This window comes from Malaclemys terrapin, chromosome 10, assembly GCF_027887155.1.
Source record: "Malaclemys terrapin pileata isolate rMalTer1 chromosome 10, rMalTer1.hap1, whole genome shotgun sequence".
NCBI lineage: Eukaryota > Metazoa > Chordata > Testudines > Emydidae > Malaclemys > Malaclemys terrapin.
Window position 1 is genome coordinate 50,278,570 of NC_071514.1, and position 21,549 is coordinate 50,300,118.

The 21,549-nt window shown below is 47.6% G+C and overlaps 1 protein-coding gene across 6 annotated transcripts in view; it reads right to left on the reverse strand.

The window, feature by feature from the left end:
* The window catches only part of LOC128844813 (ankyrin repeat and fibronectin type-III domain-containing protein 1-like), a 601,031-nt gene that overhangs the window by 85,041 nt on the left and 494,441 nt on the right, over positions 1-21,549 (reverse strand). The window contains exon 1 of one of the 6 annotated variants that reach the window (XM_054042829.1): positions 6,213-6,247. The exons of 4 other annotated variants lie outside the window; for them this stretch is intronic. The gene's annotated coding sequence lies outside the window, so the exon portion shown is untranslated. Of the gene's footprint in view, positions 1-5,679; positions 5,702-6,212; positions 6,248-21,549 lie in introns of those variants that run through there. One more of the 6 variants, XM_054042828.1, reaches the window with a different exon arrangement.

A 21,549-nucleotide genomic window follows, 5' to 3' on the forward strand; every position in this document is an offset into this window, starting at 1 on the left:
TCTATCTAGATATTTATGTAGCCTTCAGCACCTCACAATCAGTAAGGAATTTTATCCTCACAACACCCCTGTGAGCTAGGTCTCTTCTAACCCCACTTTGCAGATGGGGACCTGAGGCCCAGGGCAAAGTCAAGCGGCTGGAAGTGAAAGCCAGACAAATAATTCCAGTTGGAAAGAAGGCACACATTTTTAACAGTGAGGGTGATTAACCATTGTAACAAACTACCAAGGGAGATAGTTCTCCATCTCCTGAAATCTTTAAATCAGGACCAGATGCTTTTCTGGAAGATGCGCTTTAGCTAAACACAAGTTACTGGGCTCAATACAGGGTAATGAGGTGGAATTCTACGGCCTGTGTTAGGAGGCCTTAAAAACGTATGAATCCATTAAATGTCTTGCCCACAGTGCCTGAACCAGAACTCGAATCCTGGTCTTTTGAGACCCAGTCCAGTGCCCTCCCCACTAGTCCATCTTTCCTATGCCATCAATTGGACATTGATGACCCTTCCCAGTTCAGCATCATCTGAAAATGTCATTAGCATAACCATTTCCAGTTATCAGGCTATTGCAGTTCTGGAGGAACATCTTTTCCACAACTCATTAAAGCAAACTCCTACTTCCTGTGTGGAACTGAAAGTTCCAATGGTATTTTTTCAATTAGAAACCTAGGAGAATAGTACAGTATCATCTGGCTATTTATACAATACTGGTTTATATAAACTGTACTGCAGTAGGGGGATGAATCATACCTGCTACATTGTGACTATATGCAGATAAATCAGGCAGTTTGCAGTATCCCCATCACCAGAAATGCATAACCCAAGGCAATTAACTGATATGCAGCAAGCAATAGGCAGAAAGGCTTCAGCATCAATTGCTTCAAAGGCTGGATTACCACCATCAGTCCAATCACCATTCTTCTACTGCAGTGGGGCGAGGGCTCTCACCTGTCCCCTGGGGGTTGGCTGGCCTGCCTCCCTCCCTCTTTACAAGAATTCTGACTAGATGATCACAGTGGTCCCTTCGGGCCTTGGAATTTATGAACTATAATGTGTGTGGGTGAGAGTTAGTTGCTTTCTTATTACTTTGAAATGAGGACCCCAAATGCTCTGATACACTGATTGGGAAATTGTCTGGTTTCACTGAAGCATCTGTAAATGTCTTGATATCCTCTGCTTAAATGCCACTTTGTACATTTCTTGTAGTATGGCTGTTTGCAGACTAGTCACAACCTACCTAGCAGTGCAAAGGGGTGGCCCCTATTCTTCCTCTCACGTAGCAGAAGAGAACACCACAGTAATAACAATAAACACCACCAGTAATATTTTCATTTCCAATGCACCTTCCATGCGAGGAGCTCACAGCGCTTCACAAACTGACTGAATTAATCCCAACAAGCCCCCTGCGATGTATTGCTGGTATTATGACCCCCAATACACAGATGAGAACACTGAGGTGCTGCATGTCTCAGAAGAAATTGGAATGAATGTCATTCCAGCAGCTTAACATCAGTTGATCTAGGTGTGCACGAAAGACCTAGAAAGGGACAGTTGCTTTTTGTTCAGTGGACTGATCAGCTGCTGAAAAACCGAGGGCACCCTATTGCTCCCATGAGCATGGCCAATAGGATTATGCACAACATAATGGCTAACCTTCTCCAGGGTGTTGCACAGCACCCATATCCATGCCATTCCAGCTGACTCCTACTGCCATAGCTGGCGGTTTTATTCAATGTTTTAAAATGGACCTTCTCCAGCCTCAGCACACGCAGACTAGGACGTCATTCAGAAAGCAGGAATGGGAGCTGGGTGGGAATGGGGATCAGGAGCAATCTCCAGCTTTTTCATTGCGTGGAGCAGTTAGGGATACCTCCCTCCTCCTTGCTTCTCAAACCACGTCCCTCTATGAACCTCCGTGAAGAGCTCCAATGAGCACCGGTGATCCACAAACCACAGTTTGAGAACCACTGTCCCCCTCTCTCTGACTGCCAGGTTGCAGCAGAGCTATCACAGATGTGATATTTGAAGGACAACTGAGGCGGGCTTTAGGGTAATTTACCTAACAACAAAAAATAATGTATAAACTAAACACAGTGCTGATGCTGATGTAATCCAGCCCAGTAATCTCAGTCTCTGCAACTGGTTCCTGCCCCAGCATGTGAGAGTGCCTCTTAAAGAGCCAGCTGGAAATGTGGCCATGCAGAGCATCCCACACAATGAGCGGCAACTTTACAACTTCCTGCTGGACAAAGCCCTTTAGAGCACACAGCAGACCAGGTGTGTTCTAGCTGAATTTAATCCCAACCCAATAAAAGGGGACTGAAGTGAGCCACATCTATTATCCACCCACTATAGAAGAGAAACCCAACGCTTTACTGAATGTCACCTGTCCTCAGTGATTGCTACCGAATGCCAGTAGAAGCCTAATGTGCCTTCCAGCAGGAGGAACTCTGCTTGGCAAGCAAGGTTTGGAATTTCCAGAGCTTCTTCCTTCAATTCTGCACCTGCAAAGGTTTTGATTTGTTTTCTCTTTGCCTCAGAGAAGCCAATGGAGCACACACAGAAAACCATCAGATGAAGTATCAACCACAGTGGTGGAAAGAATCCTCTCCTACCTATCAGAGAAGGCTGTTCAGTTACCATGTTGTATTGTCAATCACACCTCCAGGATTTACCATCTGCCAGCCAGATTAAACATGCTCACTGCCCCATTTCAGCATTTAAATCAGAACATTTCATCCTGTCTACAAAAATATTTATCAGCTGTGGAGAAGCTTGCAGCTATTCCCTCCTAATAACACCCTGATCCCACTCCCCTCAAAAAAGCCTTTAGTTTAACATGGCAACTAACTAAAACCAGCAGAAAACATGATGGGGACATGGGAATTATCACAGCTATGCATGGCATCATGTTTGCTCTCATATAAAAGTACAGCTTCATGCACATGGGGGGGGGGGGATGGATAGCTCCGTGGTTTGAGCATTGGCCTGCTAAAGGCAGGGTTGTGAGTTCAATCCTTCAGGGGCCACCTAGGAATCTGGGGCAAAATCAGCACTTGGTCCTGCTAGTGAAGGCAGGGGGCTGGACTCAATGACTTTAGGGCAGACACCACAGATATTCCCTTGGATGAGGAAGCTTCACATTAGTACAGATACTTAGGGGGGGAGAGATAGCTCAGTGGTTTGAACATTAGCCTGCTAAACCCAGGGTTGTGAGTTCAATCCTTGAGGGGGCCATTTAGGGATCTGGGGCAAAAATCTGTATGGGGATTGATCCTGCTTTGAGCAGGGGGTTGGACTAGATGACCTCCTGAGGTCCCTTCCAACCCTGATATTCTATGATTCTCACATAAGTGCACAGCAGGAATGCCACATGGTAAATGTGACCATCACACCAGCCTCAATGCCTGCTCCTTGACATGAGAAAAAGCCACCTGGACCAGGCTAGACACAAACACTGCTGGTTGGATCCTGGCGCTGCCATGGCCTTAGCAACAGTCACAAAACCTGGTATATTTTGATTATTTGTTCTATTCGTCCTACAACTGCTCACTGGTATGGTCCCCTGGCATGAGTGGAAGCAGCAAAGAGAACTCTGGAAGTAACCCTGTCAAACCCTTCCCCAAAGCAGCGCGTGTTCAGGCTCAAAGCTAGTGTCCTGGACCTGGCTACAACAAGTAGCTGTCTGCTCCCATCCCTGCTCATCCTCTTCCAGCCTCTTCTCCTGCACAGCACAGGCAGGGAAGACATTAACGATATTGCCTCAACGCTCAAGCCAGGAAGCTCCTCATCTGACCCAGACAGAGTTCTCTGATTCTACCACCACAATGGATGACTCTTCCAAAATCAGATTGTTCAAGTGAATGCTCACAGGCAGCAGGAGCACTAGTGAGTGAAAGAGGAGAGAAACCAAGAAGCAGCACGGTGAGAGCTGGATGCCTTGGTTCTGACGTGCTCTTCAGTTAGCAGAGTCTTGCTAAGTTGTCACAAAGATGTACCAGCCCAGGCACAAAGTCAATTCACTTGCCCTTTATAAAGGTGATGGTGAAATTTTTTAAAATTGTGTTTGACTCACTTGCTAGTCCATGGGAATGGCTGAGTGACAGTTGGCAAAGCTCAGTTGAAACCAAAAATATAGTGGGCCCAATTCATCCTAATGGCTTCACTAGGTTTATATCAGAAATGAACTGGGCCCAGCGTGTATTGCCCTAGCAGTATAGTGAGAGGAAAGCGATTAGAAGAGAAATCCCAACAAACAGACTACAAGAGCAAGTGTGCACCGTATCCCAACTACTCTGACAGACCATTCTTCCTGTAACCTAGAACCAGATCACATCTCACCAGCTCACTCCCGTGCTATACCTGCCAGAACGGGCACCTGCTAATGACCACTCCTTCTGAATTCTACACTAGGCCCTCATGAATGGGAGTCTGGAAGAGTTATTGCAATTTGTATTTACAGAAGGTCACGTGCTTGATTATACAATCATTTCAGAAAGTCCCAAGTCTCAGGAAGAAACAGGTGTGTTTGTGGAGTGGTTAAGCCCATCCCAGAGTCTCAAGTGCAGCGTTACAGGACACACTGGAAACCACGCGGGCAGCATTCAGGCTCGCTGCAATGGTTACAGATAGTCAGGGGTCCAGGTAGGCAGAACTCACCTCCATGCAGTGGTTACAGAAAGACCAGATTGCGTTTGTCCAATAACTACAGCCAGACCAGAACTGGTGTAGGCAGCACTCACTCTTGCACAATGCTTACAGACAAGTCAAGCCCTGCAAGACACATACTTATGGAGTGGCAATAGACAGGCTGGAAAGAGCATGTGCATTTGTGCAATCGAAACTTAGAACCCATATTCCAGATAGGAAAAACTTACACCTGTGCACTGACTAGAGCAAGCCAAAGACAAGCCATGTGCTTATGCAATGGTTATGGTTCAGGAAGGCAGCAGATATTCTCATGCTTTATAGTTACAGATGGCACTGCGTCCCAAGAGGCAACACACGTGCTTATAGATAGGCTATGGTCCTGGGAAGCAGTGCACACACTGGTGCAATGGTTATGAGCAGCCCAGACTCTCTACAGCAACCAAAACAAATGAATGATTTTGCTGCCTCCCCAACCCTCCAATCACGATTCTGTCGCTTAAGGATCCAACTTTCTAACTGGGGTCACGCTGATGGGCACACACGCCTCATGCCGGGACTCAGGAGGACTCATCGCACATGAGCGGGAAGGGAGAGAGCACTGCTCACTGCATGAGTTACATTCCAGAGAGATTTGGCTCACCAGGGCTATTTATTTACATGGATGCAATTGGAATCAAAAATCAAACCTGACCATTAACATGGGGAGCTGCTTCCCATGAAGCAGCAGCCTTTTAGGGAGCCAGGGCTTAACATTCCTCAGGCTTCAGAAAGGAAATAACACCAAACAGCCCTCCACTCAATCAGTCTAATGCAGGTGCCTTGTTGCAAAACCCCTCTCACCTGGATGCCCAGAATGGCATGTTCTTACACATGCTGATGTCTTTGAGTGGCAGTGTGCCCTGGGTCTCATTCACCACTATTCACTCTCACTGTGGCAAGCTCACTTAGGAAAGAATGCCAAACACACACACAAACTGGCTGGCATTGGAGCCCTCTAGGTGGGTTCCTGTTACCCCGTTTGCTCACTCACCTGCCAATGCTCCGGTCCCTTTCTTTCAGTCTCTCCTGATTCCCCTTCTTGGAAGGATCAGTTCATTTCAGAAAATGTTTCAAACAAACAAACAAACAATCCCCCCCCAACACACATACGCGCGTGTGCACGAGCGCTCCGTCACAGCTAATCACTCATGCTGGGAATAGTGTCCGTTGGTCCGTCCCCACTTTGCAACTGCCAGATCCCCTCTCGAGCCTATCCTGCCTACACGTCCCCCACACACGCTGGCCCTTCCTCCTCATTCGCCACCTATATTTCCCTCACCCATCACCTCGGTTCTCTCGCTCTCAGCTCGACTTTTTTTTTTCAATCTTGTTTCTATAGAAACGAGATTAGCAGAGGGGGATATAAAACAGGCCCATGTGACTCAGATTCCGACACTAAAGAATCTCTCCCTCTCTCTGTCTGGCTCACTCTCACTGGTGTTTTACATAACAACAAGTCAATGTGCGGACTCAACAAAAAAAAAAAAAAAAAAAGGCAAAGAGAGAGTCAAAAGCAAAGTATACCCTCGGTTCAGCAGCAGGGCCTGTGGGGGAATGGTTGCTATCTCCCGGCTTCTCAGACACTCGCAGCGTAACCTGCAGGAAGTCCAAAAACACACTTGCACTCAGCTTTTGACCAATTCCACTGCTGAGGGCACATCCAGAGATGAAACCACTTGGCTACAATGTCCTCTTATCTGTGGGACTACCAGCTTCCCATAGAAACCTGTTCTGACAACTCCCTTCCACCTGGAAATCTGACCACCCAACAAAAATATGTCGGTGATGAGAACATAAGAATGGCCATACTGGGTCAGACCAAAGGTCCATCTAGCTCAATATCCTGTCTTCCAACAGTGGCCAATGCCAGGTGCCCCAGAGGGAATGAACTGAACAGGTAATTACCAAGTGATCCATCCCCTGTCACCCATTCCCAGCTTCTGGCAAACAGAGGCTAGGGACACCATCTCTGCCCATCCTGGCTAATAGCCACCGATGGACCTATCCTCCATGAATTTATGTAGTTCTTATTTGAACCCTATAAGTAATAAAAAGTTAGTGGTCTAACAAGAGGGAACCATTGGTAGCCTACTTATTCTATAGGCACCAATGGCCAACCCCAGCCATTGCACACCATGCTCCTCTCCGTGGGCTGCAGTCGTAGCTAAATGAGGCATGGCCTGCGGATGGGTTAGGGACATCAGATCCCAACACAGGGCAGATGGAGGTCTGGGGAGTCTGATCACGTACAAACACTGAGCACACCCAACTTCCACTGAAGACAAGGGCAGCTGAAGGTGCTCAGCACCTTGCAGGATTGAGCCCTACAGTATATGATCTTCTAAAGCCCATGTGATTCCCTGAGCCTGAAACGCCCTGCGTGCAGTTCTTCACCACTGTTACATTCAGCAACAGGTGATGCTCATGAAGCAGCTGATAACTCAGCTGCCTGGGACAGCTGAACTCTTCAGTTTCTGTGTTGGTGTGGGATCCCACAGTCGAAGAGCCGACTGTCCTAGTTAATCTTTGGGGGACTTTATTGGATAGAAGACACACAGCCCAAAACTCCCCCCACCCTGTTGTGTACTATTCCCTTTGGGACACATCATGCACAATGGCCATTCCCTTGCAGAGTTTTATGCACCAAAAACTTCAGATGACAAAAACACATCATATTTGTACTACCTTTCTTGTTCCATTCGGTCTCCTTTTCCATCATGCACATCAGCCCAGCTCCAGTGCCTACCGACAGCCAGAGGCTGGCACCACACTGCCATATATGCAAATGAGTAGGTTATGTACACCTTGCAAATGTCAAATCAAACCAGCTTTTGGCCAAGCAATGGGTCCCCCCCATTTATTCCATATGAGCTCAAGGGACTAATGCTTATCTGCTGAATTCCGAAAACTCCATCTCCCAGTGTCTAGGTGAGGCCAGGAGAGATTGCAGTGATGGCAGTGGCAGTTCTTGGGTTAATTTCAGCTAGAACACACCAACAGTTTAACAACAAACGGTAACATTACCTGGTAGGTTAGGACAGAAAGGGGAAAAAACCACTGAAACTGAAAACACTGAAATCCAACTGAAACTGCAATGGAAGGTTCAATACAGATACTACTGGAATGTGGCCAAAACAATGGGGTTACATGTTTACCGTCACAAAAAGCAACACAAGATATTTAATGACAAGAAGCAATCAGGACCTCAGCTTTACATTTCATTTGAGACAGATGTCTCCAGCAAAGCAATGTCCCCAACTCCAGAATAAGACATTGGTCTAGCACTGACTCCGGTGGAAGAACTCACCAGCACGACTTCCTGAAATACCTAATTTCCCATCCATTTGCTGACCTGACTCAACCATGATTAGCTTGTAAGATCCAATGATATCATAGCCTGAGGTCTGGCTGCAGGATATTACATGAAGTGCTTTCTCCTCCTTGTATGTAATGTTATCGAACTGCACAATTGTCAAAATAGGTGCTGCTTTACCATGCTGATGTCCTCAGGATAGATTGGACAGACAAAACAGTAGTTGGCAAACTATATGCAGAAATAGTTGGTCCCAGAGTATTCAGCCAGTACAATCTTCGCAGGGTACCATCTTGGAGGGTTTATCAATGTTGTGTCCTGTGTTATAACATATGAAATTGAGTGGGACTGCAGGAAAAGGAAGCTAAGGGCTTTTGTATCTATATGCTTAGGGTAGTTTGTGATACAATCAAGGAAGCAAGATAGGGCAGAGTAGGATCATACTCTTTAAACTGCCTCAGAAGTTTAGATCAAAAGTCAAATAAGTTTAATGGTCTCACCTGAGTACCTGAGAAAAGCTGGTTCACACCACAAAGTAGTTAATTTGGTGCAGATAAGCACAGCTGGCCATTTCTGTTCAGAGGGAGTCCCAGACTGGAACAGGATTTACACTGCAGGCTAGGAACAACTTGCACTTGGAGACTTCCTGAAGCCCAACCGTAAGTCCCAGGGATGCTGCAAACTGGGAATTGGGTGCATTGTGGATCTGGTGGGAGGTAGAGGGTGGGACTGGAACAGAGGGAAGAGCAGCAAGGCAAGCCATAGGTGCATAGGGAGAGCTGTGAAGGGCTCATGACCGGACTAGTGGGGTGCTGCAGCTCAGGATACAAGTGCAGTGTGTATGGGAAGCCTGCACTGTTCCTCTCTATACCACCCTTGCCTCCGATTAGGGCTAAAAGTTGCATTTTATGGGCGCCCTAAAGTCACCCAGATAGATCAGTCAGGGTTGCGAAGCCATGGTAACACATTAACCCCTTACATGCTAGCAGAGTGAGCCCTTCAGAGTCTATGAGCATAGAGTAGATACCCTGCAGCAGTGAACCTATCTGCCCTTGTGTCTATTCATCACATACCCTGTGAGCCAAGCAGTGTTTTATAAAAAGCAGCATATGCCATTATCTCTGTATGGACACACAGCTAGTTAAACTGAATCCACACTGGCCTCTACAGAGATGGCTAAGTTAGATTTAGCAAGATCTGGCTCTGAAACGCTGAGCTTTGTGAGGCACTCCAGGCCCCTCCCTCCCCCCCTTGCAAAGTCCTCTATTTAAAGTAGAATAATGGGGTCAGGAAAACTTCCGCCAACAAACCAGCTCTGATACACATAGCTAATTATAGCTGGCATTATCAGGATGCATTACAATTAGCAAGTCAGTGGATACTATCTATTTCTGATCACAGACACAGGGCCCTTAGGTGCACCCAAGGGGGAGGCGAGGGGGGTGGAGGGACGGAGATACCTTACATGTAGGTCTAAAAATGTAGCGCAGCTGTGCTTGAGCATTATGGCAAAGTGGGTTTTAGAATGAGGGTATTTATAACAAGGACCGGAAAATAAACTCATTGCAAAATTTCCATGCAGCTCCTGGTATCCATAACTAGTGTTGTCAATTTCACACCCCACCAGACCTGCTCAGTGCTAAGACCCTCGCCCCAACTTGGTTTGAAGGATTTATGTTAGTGGACAACACAGCCTGAGGTCTCTAGTACTGGCCTTTTCGTTCTACCTGACTTCCACATGGCTTGGGTCTCAGCTGCCCATGGGTGCATTCACAAGCCCCTGCAGGCAGCGGTGGCTCCAGGCACCAGCGTGTGCCTGGGGCGGCAAGCCACAGGGGGCGCCCTGCCAGTCCCTGCAAGGGCGGCAGTCAGGCAGCCTTCGGCGGCATGCCTGCAGGAGGTCCGCCGGTCCCACGGATTTGGTGGCAATTTGGCGGTGGGTACGCCGAAGCCGCGGAACCAGCGGACCTCTCGTGGGCATGCTGCCGAATCTGCAGGACCGGGGACCTCCCACAGGCATGCCGCTGAAGGCTGCCTGACTGCCGTGCTTGGGGCGGCAAAAAAGCTAGAGCTGCCTGCAGGTGGGCACATTATTTTGGTTCCTGTCAGTGAAGCCCTTGTGTTGTTACGTCTAGGGAGTGAGACGTAATTGAGGAAATCCAACTCTGCATTCCCAGTTTGATTTCATTGAATGCAGCCGTCACTCCTGGCTCTACGGCATGCATAATGAAAACTGCCCGGTCAATTAACTAATGTTGACTAGGGATAGACTCAGCCCAGGAAAGAACATACAATGATAACCAGAGTTGCTTGAACCTTTTAGAACAAAAAACGTTACGAATTTTTAGAATAAAAAGAAGAACAGGAGTACTTGTGGCACCTTAGAGACTAACAAATTTATTAGAGCATAAGCTTTCGTGGACTACAGCCCACTTCTTCGGATGCATATAGAGTGGAACATATGTTAGTCTCTAAGGTGCCACAAGTACTCCTGTTCTTCTTTTTGCGGATACAGACTAACACGGCTGCTACTCTGAAACCTAGAATAAAAAGAGGCAACTTTATGAAAATTGAAATGTTTGGCAAAACCAAGTTGATTTTCATACAGTTTTCAATTTTTGAGAGAAAAATTCAAAAAGAGACATTTTTGTATAATTTCAAATAGAAATTTTCCTTTCGTTTTGGTTTTCAAAAGCCAAACTGAAATTTTCAATTCAAAATCAAACACAATTTTTTGTGTCATTTTCTTTAAAATTTGTTTAGTGAAAAAAATGAGTTTTTCTTTGCAGAAATTAATTTGGAGGTTTCAACCAGTTCTAAGAATAAGTACAACCAGCCAGGGCCGGTTTAAGCAATGCTGGAGGTCCTTGAGATACCAGTCAAGTGGGTCCCATGCTATATGACCCAAGATTCAGTGTACAACCTTTCTTCATGGCTCTGCCATCTCTAGCACTATCTAGCCTAGCTACATCTGTCTTAGCTATTTCTAAGTAGCCCAGAGCAGGGGCATTACTGGTGAGTATTAGGGGAGTAGTGGATGGAGGCTGGACAGAAGGGGAAGAGGAGAGAAACATGTGATTTGCCCCGCTAGGGCCTAGATGCTAGGGAAACCCCTCCTTATTCTACAGAGGGCTCATGTTGCTTTCCCCACAGAGCTCTGAGTCATCAAGAAGCAGCTCTATTCTATACTATGCAACAATGGAGCACACGCGGTTAAATCCCCCCAGCACACTGCCCCTGATGGGGCGGAATCCTTCTGGCTTGCAGGAGCACCCTGCAGCTTTAGGTTTGGCAGTGGCACCATTGTTCTGACCCCAGCCTCGCTCCCCCCGGGAAAATCCTGACTGAACAGCTAGTCTACACCATGCCTACTTGAGCTCTGCTGAAGTCCTGGGGGAAGCGTGTTTTCACAGATCCCAGTGCCTTACACCAAGAACACCCTGCTCCGAGTCGCCAGCTGGGTAGTACTAGGGCCCATTAGCACAAGCACATGGGCTGATCCCGGCTGTCACGAGGGTGCATAGGGAGGGAAGTGGGGTCACCGGAAATTCTAAGAGGAAAGATAGAGCGAGTGTCCCCAGCATATAGACAAGCAAGGCTCAAAACCTGAACTACCTTGCTGGAAGGAAAACCCCAGAGCGTGGCCCTCAGACGTCTGGGCCACCGCACAGAGACAGAGCCTCAGAGACAGATGGTGGCAATAAGGCTCACGATGAAGCGCTGAGTGATGCTGGCGGGAATGACAGTCCCTGGCAGATTCACTTTGCTGCGAAGTTCAGAGGGAAGGGAACTGTGTGGTGCCCTTTCCAGCTCATGCTGACCCAGGGAAGTGAGAGCCGACCCAAGCCCTTTGATCAGCAGCAGGAACAAAGAAGAGTACACGTTCAACTGACAACTCCCCATCACTCCGATTTTCCCTGGGCTTGAAAACCACACCCGCTTGTAGCTGATTCCGGAGCCACCATGGGCTGGACTGTCCCATGATGACAGAACAGTGGGGCGGAGGAGCAAACAAGAAGTAAGATGGAGAAGCAGAAAAGATGGGGTGGGGGGAGAGGACAGAGAAGAGGATGACTCTGTACCTGAGATGGACTGCTGCTGATTGCAAAACTTCTTGATCTGTAGGTGCAGCTACATAAGCCATCTAGTCGAGCATGCCATGTCTGATAGCAGACAGTACCAGCTGCTTCAGAGGAAGGTGCAAGAAACCCTACAGTTCTGGGATAACTGGACAAAGTTTCCTCCTGACCCCAATAGGCAGAAATTGACTTGTGCCATGAGGGATGAGGGTTTCTATCTCTTCATGTTTATTTTCAATTTTTATTATTGTAACTCTGGATGTTCTTATTTCCCTTATAAATGTCCAGACCTATCTTGAATCCTACTAAGCTCTTGGCCTCAAAGATACATTGTGACAGTGAGTTCCACAGGCCAATGGTACGTTGCATGAAAAACCATTCTTTTTCAATCAGTTTTGTGTTGATTTCCAGGTTCACTCCAAGGCTGTCCATCATCTCAACATCTCCCATTATTCTGCTCAAGTGATGCTCACAGGTGAGGCCTAAACATGCTTAGAACATGGGAAAGGTATACAGGCCCCAAACTGAGGTGTGTAAAACAATGTTATGGCAAGTGCTGCAAGTACCAGGCTCCTGCAAGGATGTCCAGTACACATTCTCCCTGGAAGTGTGTAGTCGGAAAGCTATTTAAAAGGCTTGGTCCTTGAGGGTCAGAGGCGGCCAACGTCTGAAGCTATGAGTTCTGTCTCACTTTATCCCGCTCTAAGTCTCAGTTTCCCTTCTCCCTGGCAATTAAAATGGAAGGGAATCACTTCTCTCTGTCTCTCCTTGCATCACACTGAAAATCACAAGGATACTCCCCCCTACTCCTCATGCCTTACCTCCAAAGTACAGCCTTTTTGCCAGGGACATTATCTTCAAATGCAGCCTCTGTCCCAGAAAAACAGGGATCACCAGCCAGGCTGGCTGCTCTGAAAGAAATACCAGAGGCATTTAGTAGATGAGAAGCTGGCCAAGTACCAGCTGGCCTGTAGCGCAACACAAGCCAAAGGGAACCAAGCCTGGAGCAGTGAGTAGGCGCATGGACTAGCAGCAAGAACTCCAGATCAGAGAATTTAACTTCACCAGCATTTGCAATACTAAAGGTCTGTATGTTGACCTGGGATGATAGATACATGCCTGGGATAATAGACCAAGACAGAATTGCACAGGCCTGCCAGAAGCAGAGGAGGCCAATGATCCTTCTGCTTTCTTTGAGGCCTTCACAGTAGGATACTCTGGCCTACAAGGCTCCACAAGCTAAGCAGAAGGAGGATTTGCAACAAAACCTGAACTGATAGGTGGGAATGAGAAGGGTTCCTGCAAGTGGTAAGAAATCATCAAACACACATGCAGAACATTTTTCTACCCAGACATAAAAGGCATTAGATAGGCAGTAAGAAGAATCTGCAGGTGGCAAGGAGAAAGTTTTAAGAAGAACCCTTGTGTGTCCAGGCTCTGATTGACTTTTCAATGTTAAAATGTAATTTTGTCAAAGGGAGGAACTCAGCGTCAGTGGAAGAACCCAGGCAAAAGTCCCCAGAGACAGATGAAAAAATGGTGAAGAAACCAAGCCTGTTAGCTACAGCAGCAAGAAAGCTGGAACCTGAGTAGCTTGGCAGCTGCCGGCGTAAATTCTAATGATTTAGCTCCTTTCCCCATTCCTCCGGAATGTGTATTGTGTGCTGCTTCAGTTGTGTACACTGGAGTTCATGCAAATGTTAGCCAGGAATGACTGGGCGGGTGGTAATATATTGAAGCTTAGAAAGACAGTGATTACAGCTTAGACTTCTTGCCTTGTTAGGCATAAGAGGCCTTTTGGAGATTCCTTTCTTTGTTGTTGTCAGCAACCTTTTCCTTTTGAAAAGAGAGGCCAGCAAGAAGGAAATGAACTGACATGCCAAATAGCAAGAAGATTCATTATTCCCAAATCAGAGACTTTGTGCCCATTGGAATGAATAGCAAAGCTTCCACTGATTTCAATGGGGGTGTGTTATACTGCCCCTTTACACTGCCAGAGTGGTGATCAGGGACCTTAGCATAAATGAGAATCAGGCCCAATTGAGTTGCTTGGTGTTGCCAACTCCTGAGATTTTATCATAAGTCTCAGGATAGAGTGTTTTTCATAGAGCCCCAGCTTTGCAATCCTAGGGCTATGTGAGAATCTCAGTTTTCATTTAAAAAAAAAAAAAAAGGAAGTTTCTAGTCCTCGTGGCTGCAGGGAAAGGACTGAAGTCATGACCTGAGTGTGAGCTAAAGCTCAGAAACTAGATGACAAATACAAAAAAAACTCAACATGTACATATAGTTAAAAAAATTTGTTATTTTTCAGCCACTCTCAGGATTGTTTGGGGCCTAATATTTGAATGTTTGCGAGTGGCAGTATTATATGGGACTTACTGCAGTGAGCAATGCCACTGATTCAGGACAGACCTCAAGGGTACGTCTATACTTACCTCCGGGTCCGGCGGTAAGCAATCAATCTTCTGGGATCGATTTATCGTGTCTTGTCTAGACACGATAAATCGATCCCGGAAGTGCTCGCCGTCAACGCCGGTACTCCTGCTCTGCGAGAGGAGTATGCGGAGTCGACGGGGGAGCCTGCCTGCCGCGTGTGGACCCGTGGTAAGTTCGAACTAAGATAGTTCGACTTCAGCTACGTGAATAATGTAGCTGAAGTTGCGTATCTTAGTTCGAAGTGGGGGGTTAGTGTGGACCAGCCCCAAGAGAGGAGGTTACTTACCTATAACTGGAGGTTCTTCAAGATGCATTGTCCCTATTTGTATTCCATACTTGGGTATACGTACACCATATGCCTGAGTCCGGAAGTGTTTCTCAGCAGCGTCCACTGATCCGCATGTGCGTCATGCGTCCCCTCGTGCTCGCAGCCGAGGATAGGTTGTGCAGGTCGACACCACTCCAGTGTCCTTCTTACTGCTGATTAGTACAATCCGCAGCAGTGGGGATGGAGGGCAGATATTGGAATACAGATAGGGACCACACATCTTGAAGAATCTCCAGTTACAGGTAAGTAACCTCCTCTTCTCCTTCAGGTGATGGTCCCTATGTGTAGTCCATATGTGGGTGATTAGTGAGCAGTGCGTAGGTGGGTGACAGGATGCTATAGGACATGCAGTCTGCAGTACAGCCTGGCCTACAGCAGCATCCACAATCACTGCCTGGGCAATGGTGTAGTGGGATGTGACCATGTGGACAGAGCACCAGGTCAATGCAAGACCGATGTCTTGCCATGAGATGTCCGCGATGCAGGCTGATGTGGCTGCTTGTATGGTGTATGCCATGACTCTATGAGGCAGCGGGACACTGGATTGTGTATAGCATTCATGGATGAACCTGGAGACCCATTTGGAGATTTGTTGGGAGAAGAGGGCTTGGCCCTTTGATTGGTCAGCACCAGTTCTAAAGGTGGATGTACTCAGAGCAGAGGGAGGGAGACTTGGCGCTGCCCTGCTTGTTGATGTACATGAGTGCTGAGATGTTGTTGGAGAGTAATTGAACATGGTGGGACCAAGTGAGAGGAAGAAACGCCTGACACACAAAACGGATTGCTCTCAGTTCTAGCACCTTTATATGCATTCTGGCCTTTTGTGGCATCCAGATCCCCTGGCCTTCTGATGGTTTAGATGGGCTCCCCAGCCCACAAGAGAAGCGTCTGTTGTGATTGTGGCCTGCATAGTGAGAGGAGTGAAGGGGGTACTGACCATGACCTTGGAAGGATCCATCCACCATGTGAGGGAGTCCACCTGACTTAAGCTATGTGGCAGTAAGAGGGAACTGGAGCACTGTCTGTTATACCCTCGGCTGAGAGCATAAGGGGATGCACATGTGAGTCAACTGACAATGCTAAGAAGCACTTCCGGACTCAGGCACATGGCACGGATGTGCACCCAAGTATGGAATACATATAGGGACCATCACTCGAAGGAGAAGCTTGAATTCTCATTTGCACTGAGAACCCTTTACCTCTCTCTGGTGGTGTAAAATGCCCTTAAAGAGGGTGCAAATGAGAATCTGCTCCTGAGTATTTACCAGGATGCAATAGTAGAGAGATGTATAAAACCCATAAAATAAAAAAGCTTTTTTTCTTTTAAAGATGAAATCTTTGCTATTTTGCTGATTTTTATAAAGTCTATTTAATGTTTCCTTTTCTTGTTATTTTAAAATGATAAGGTCAAGTAGCTAGTGCAGCGGATTCCTTCCTAGCACCAGCATCATTTTTCTGGGCTGAATTTTCCAAATTGGCCATCTAACTGTGTTTTCAATTCATACATCTATCTATACACACAAACTATATGGAATGGATAGTTGTTCCCAAGTCCCTTCTTGCCAGGAAATGTGAGATTTTCACAAGCTGTTGGGCAGGCAAATTTTGAAAATGTGCCCTGATGTAATTAAAGCTTTTATCATAATTAAAAGATATCAGTGACCTGGGAGAACAGCAAACTTCTGTCTCCTTATATCATTTTAATGGGTGACGGGTGGATTTGCCTGAGCACTCAGAGGGTTCAGAATTCCTGTGGCTGCTTTGACCCTCCAAAAGCTGCTCACTAGAGAGCCACAAAGGTTGACCTAGCATGCTAAAAGGCTTTGCCAACCTCAGCACATTTCCTGTATGCCAGCCGCATGCCTCTGAACATATCGACCAGATTTCCTCCTACAGAGCAATTCAATGCATGTGTGAAGGAGCAGAAAGTAAAGCCGGCAAGAAAAGGTAAAGACTTTATTGCGATGGCAGAGGAACGAGGAGCTGCTGCTGGAATTTAAGGCTGTCACAAAACTGGCTAATCATAACAGAACTACTAATGCACCTCCAAACTCAACTCCAACACTCCTCCTAGTCCAGTCTAGCTCACAGACCCCTCTGCGGATTGACTTCTGTCCTGACCCACAGCAGCTCTGCTATTTACCTATGGAGCCCTCAATCACTCTACTGCTGCACCACAGCACTGGCATGTAAGACCCCTACTATTCAAGAATTACGCCAACAAACAGCTCTACTGACGCATCTTCATCCTGCAGAAACATATGTGTCTTAAAATATTTTCAGTCACTCCCTTAACAGGAAAAACCTTTGGGGGTGTTCTGCTATTGTTTAGTCTGAACCTAGTACTTGCAGTGGAGCCTCTTCTTGTTTTAAATGGCCGAATGTCCAATGCTCCTCTCAGGAATGGAAAACCTTGTTATTCTGGGACTCCAGTCAGCCAGAGTTTTCCAAGTTCAGGAAAGGAGTGATGTGGTTAAAGTGAGTTGGCCACAGAGCAGCGATGGTTTTCCTTTTTGGACTGGCATCAACCTTCTTAAGTGGACCACACTGCCTAATATAATAATCAGTCACTATCTGGAACTCAGGGCAGGTGCCAGGAAGAGAGAGAGTGAGAGAGAGAGAGAAAGAGAGTGTGTGTGCGTGTGTGTGTGACTGGACCGGGGAAGGGAGAATAGATGAGGGACGAGCATAAGGAAAGCTATATGCAGAGAAAAGAGCAGAATGTAGTGACCTGGGAAGAGGCTGTGCTGGCCAAGAACATAGAAAAGGGGGGGAAGGCAAAGGAGAAAGGACAGTGTTCTAAAGAAAGCATATATTCACAGAAGATAAGGACTGGAAGAGACCTCAGGAGGTCATCTAGTCCAACCCCCTGCTCAAAGCAGGACCAACACCAACTAAATCATCTCAGTCAGGGCTTTGTCAAGCCGGGCCTTAAAACCCTCTCAGGATGGAGATTCCACCACCTCCCTAGGTAACCCATTCCAGTGCTTCACCCCCTTCCTAGTGAAATAGTGTTTCCTAATATCCAACCTAGACCCCCCACATTGCAATCTGAGACCATTGCTCCTTGTTCTGTCATCTGTCACCACTGAGAACAGCCGAGCTCCATCCTCTTTGGAACCCTCCTTCAGGTAGTTGAAGGCTGCTATCAAATGCCCCCTCGCTCTTCTCTTCTGCAGACTAAATTATCCCAATTCCCTCAGCCTCTCCTCATAAGTCATGTGCCCCAACCTCCTAATCATTTTCGTTGCCCTCTGCTGAACTCTCCCCAATTTATCCACATCCTCTCTGTAGGGGAGGGCCCAAAACTGTATGCAATACTCCAGATGTGGCCTCACCAGTGCCAAATAGAGGAGAATAATCACTTCCCTCCATCTGCTGGCAATGCTCCTACTAATGCAGCCCATTATGCCATTAGCCTCCTTGGCAACAAGGGCATACTGTTGACTCATATCCAGCTTCTTGTCCACTGTAATTCCCAGGTCCTTTTCGGCAGAACTGCTGCTTAGCCAGTCGGTCCCCAGCCTGTAGCGGTGCATGGGATTCTTCCGTCCTAAGTGCAGGACTCTGTACTTGTCCTTGTTGAACCTCATCAGATTTCTTTGGCCCAGTTCTCCAATTTGTCTAGGTCACTCTGGACTCTATCCCTACCCTCCAGCATATCTACGTCTCCCCCCATCTTAGTGTAATCTGCGAACATGCTGAGGGTGCAATCATCATCCAGATCATTAATAAAGATGTTGAACAAAACCGGCACCAGGACCGACCCTTGGGGCACTCCGCTTGATACCAGCTGCCAACTAGACATCGAGCCATTGATCACTACCCATTGAGCCCGACTATCTAGCCAGCTTTCTATCCACCTTATAGTCAATTCATCCAATCCATACTTTTTTAACTTGCTGGCAAGAATACTGTGGGAGACTATATCAAAAGCTTTGCTAAAGTCCAGATATATCACGTCCACTGCTTTCCCCATATCCACAGAGCCACAGTTATCTCATCATAGAAGGGAATCAGGTTGGTCAGGCATGACTTGCCCTTGGTGAAACAACTTGACTGTTCCTGATCACCTTCCTCTCCTCCAAGGGCTTCAAAATGGTTTCCTTGAGGACCTGCTCTATGATTTTTCCAGGGACTAAGGTGAGGCTGACCAGTCTGTAGTTCCCTGGGTTCTCCTTCTTTCCTTTTTTAAAGATGGACACTATATTTGCCTTTTTCCAGTCGTCCGGGACCTCCCCCAATCGCCATGAGTTTTCAAAGATAATGGCCAATGGCTCTGCAATCACATCAGCCAATTCCCTCAGCACCCTCTGATGCATTAGATCTGGACCTATGGACTTGTGCATGTCCAGCTTTTCTAAATAGTCCTTAACCTGTTCTTTTACCACTAAGGGCTGCTCACCTCCTTCCCATACTGTGTTGCCCAGGACAGCAGTGTGGGAGCTGACTTGTCTGTGAAGACCGAGGCAAAAAAAGCATTGAGTACTTCAGCTTTTTGCACATCATCTGTCACAATGCAGATGGCATGAAAGAAGAGCTGAGGAGAACGAAGGAATAAAGGCAAAGAGGGGTGAATCGTCACCATGAGGAGAAGAGAGAAGCAAACAGAGAATAATAAGCATCGAAAAAATTTGGGAAAGTTGCAATTCCCACACCAGGCACAGTGGCTTCCTGAATTCCCATGTTCACTGTGGAAATGTCCTTTTCTGCTGGTGTGCTGGAGGAAAATAATATAAATCCGCCTTATCCCTCTGAAATGAGCTCCCAGTGTTGCCTCCTGCAATTCTCCTCTATTTAAAACTGCACTGCAAGCTATTAGCTTAGTCAGGCACACTAGTCGGACGACTTCAGATAACCCTGCAGAGGACCGGGCCCAAGGAACTGGCGTATCAGCTGCAAATCCTCTTCGCCTGACACAAGAGGGCTAATGTACCATGTGTGTCTGAGCCCACAGCATTACTTTATCCGCCCAGTGGCTATCAATTCACCCATCTCCAGGGTTTGTATCTTGCTGTTGAGAATGAGGCAATCAGCTATGTTGGTGGGCCCAAAATACCACCTGTCTTCCTCTATTTTCTGTTTGCAAAGTCTGTGTGAACATCACTATATTAAATCCAGGGCTTCAAAGCTCATTTTTCCCACACACACACACAAAAAGGCCAATGCCATTAGCCCAGTGGTGGGCAAACTATAGCCTGTGGGGCCGTCCTGCCTGGCCCCTGAGCTCCTGGCTGGGGAGGCCCCTCCCCTGCAGCCTCACCTCACTGTGCCTCCAGTGCTCTGACCTGCTGCTCCTGCTGGGCTGCATGGCTTGTGCCTGCCCACCTTCTAGGCTTTCCAATAAGCCAGTCATAGAATCATAGAATGTCAGGGTTGGAAGGGACCTCAGGAGGTCATCTAGTCCAACCCCCTGCTCAAAGCAGGACCAATCCCCAGACACATTTTTGCCCCAGATACCTAAATGGCCCCCTCAAGGACTGAACTCACAACCCTGGGTTTAGCAGGCCAATGCTCAAACCACTGAGCTATCCCTCCCCCCAAAAGCTCTCATCCTATTACCAATTCCCTGAGCCATCCAATCCTCCCGCTCTGAGTGGCATGGCTGCCCCAAGCATGGCAGGCAGGCTGCCTTCGGTGGCATGCTTGCGGGAGGTCCCCAGTCCCACGGATTTGGCAGCATGCCTGCGGGAGGTCCGCCGGTCCCACGGCTTTGGCGTACCCGCTGCTGAATTGCCGCTGTACCCGCGGGACTGGCGGACCTCCCGCAGGCATGCCTCCAAAGGCTGCCTGACTGCCGCTCTCGCAGGGACCGGCAGGGCATCCCCCGCGGCTTGCCGCCCCAGGCACATGCTTGGTGCACTGGTGCCTGGAGCCACCGCTGGGGGTGTGGATAGGGTTCGGGGCAGTCAGGGGACAGGGAGTGGGGGGGGAGGGGGATTGGATGGGGGCGGGGTCCCAGGAGGGGGCGGTCAGGGAACAAGGAACAGGGGGGATTGGATGGGTTGGAGGCTCTGAGGGGGGCAGGAAGTGGGAGGGGGTAGATAGGGGGCGGGAGCCAGGCTGTTTGGGGAGGCACAGACTTCCCTATCCGGCCCTCCATACCGTTTCGCAACCCCGATGTGGCCCTCAATAACAAACTGGCATACACCAGAAATGGAGGGAAAAAACTCATTAAAGTGTGGTTATGGACAGAAAAATTACTATATAAAAATGGCACCTTGTTACTCAACATATCTGCTCCTTTTGTGTCTTGTGAGTCACATCTATTGGCAAAAACAAGTTGTTACAACTGTTAGAGTTCAGCAGAGCCAACGTGGTTCTGGGACAGCAAGCTGGATTCTATTCTGCCTTGTGTTGCAGCAACGCACTTATTGGCCAAGTTCTGCTTGCAAAATATTTGTTACTGGTCAGTAGATGAGGCAGGAGGGATAAGTCTGGGGTTTCAGGTCACAGGTGGTGTTTGCACTGCTGGAACTCAAAACAAATACCCTTCTGGCCTTTACACTGATCAAATCTGGACTGGGACACCTGGAGGTGCAGTGAGCATGGGATCAGCCATCTCCTTGTTCCAGACACACTGCTACATGTCAGAGAAAATGATTTCAGTCTCCCAAGGAATTCTTAGAAGCTTCATTGAGTTAAAAAAAAAAAAAAAAAAAAAAAAAGCCAGGATCTGGGGATGTGGTATAGCCACTCTGTGCT